The sequence below is a fragment of the Hyposmocoma kahamanoa genome, unplaced genomic scaffold (genome assembly GCF_003589595.1).
Source record: "Hyposmocoma kahamanoa isolate Upper Pololo Valley unplaced genomic scaffold, ASM358959v1 64, whole genome shotgun sequence".
Taxonomy (NCBI): domain Eukaryota; kingdom Metazoa; phylum Arthropoda; class Insecta; order Lepidoptera; family Cosmopterigidae; genus Hyposmocoma; species Hyposmocoma kahamanoa.
The window spans coordinates 11,469,397-11,469,690 of NW_020653852.1; positions in this window are offsets into that span (position 1 = coordinate 11,469,397).

Below are 294 nucleotides of genomic sequence, written 5' to 3' on the forward strand. Positions count from 1 at the left end.
GTGTGTTAACATTATAAGATTGATTTTTTAAGTGACACTTTTTATAATGAAATATGGTGTAGTTTTTTTTATATTTATTTATTAGACGAACACAACAGTCGACATTCAAGAAAGATTTAACAAATAAATTTGCTTAAAACTAAATTTGGACCAGAATGCCAACCAGGAGCGTGTACGTACAGCATGTTTTGAAAGTTTCTGTCAATTAATTATAAATTACAAATTTTGTGTTGGTACAAATAGAGCAAAAGAAAAGACCATAGAGAAAAAGTGTTAAAATAAAATTGCGAGACT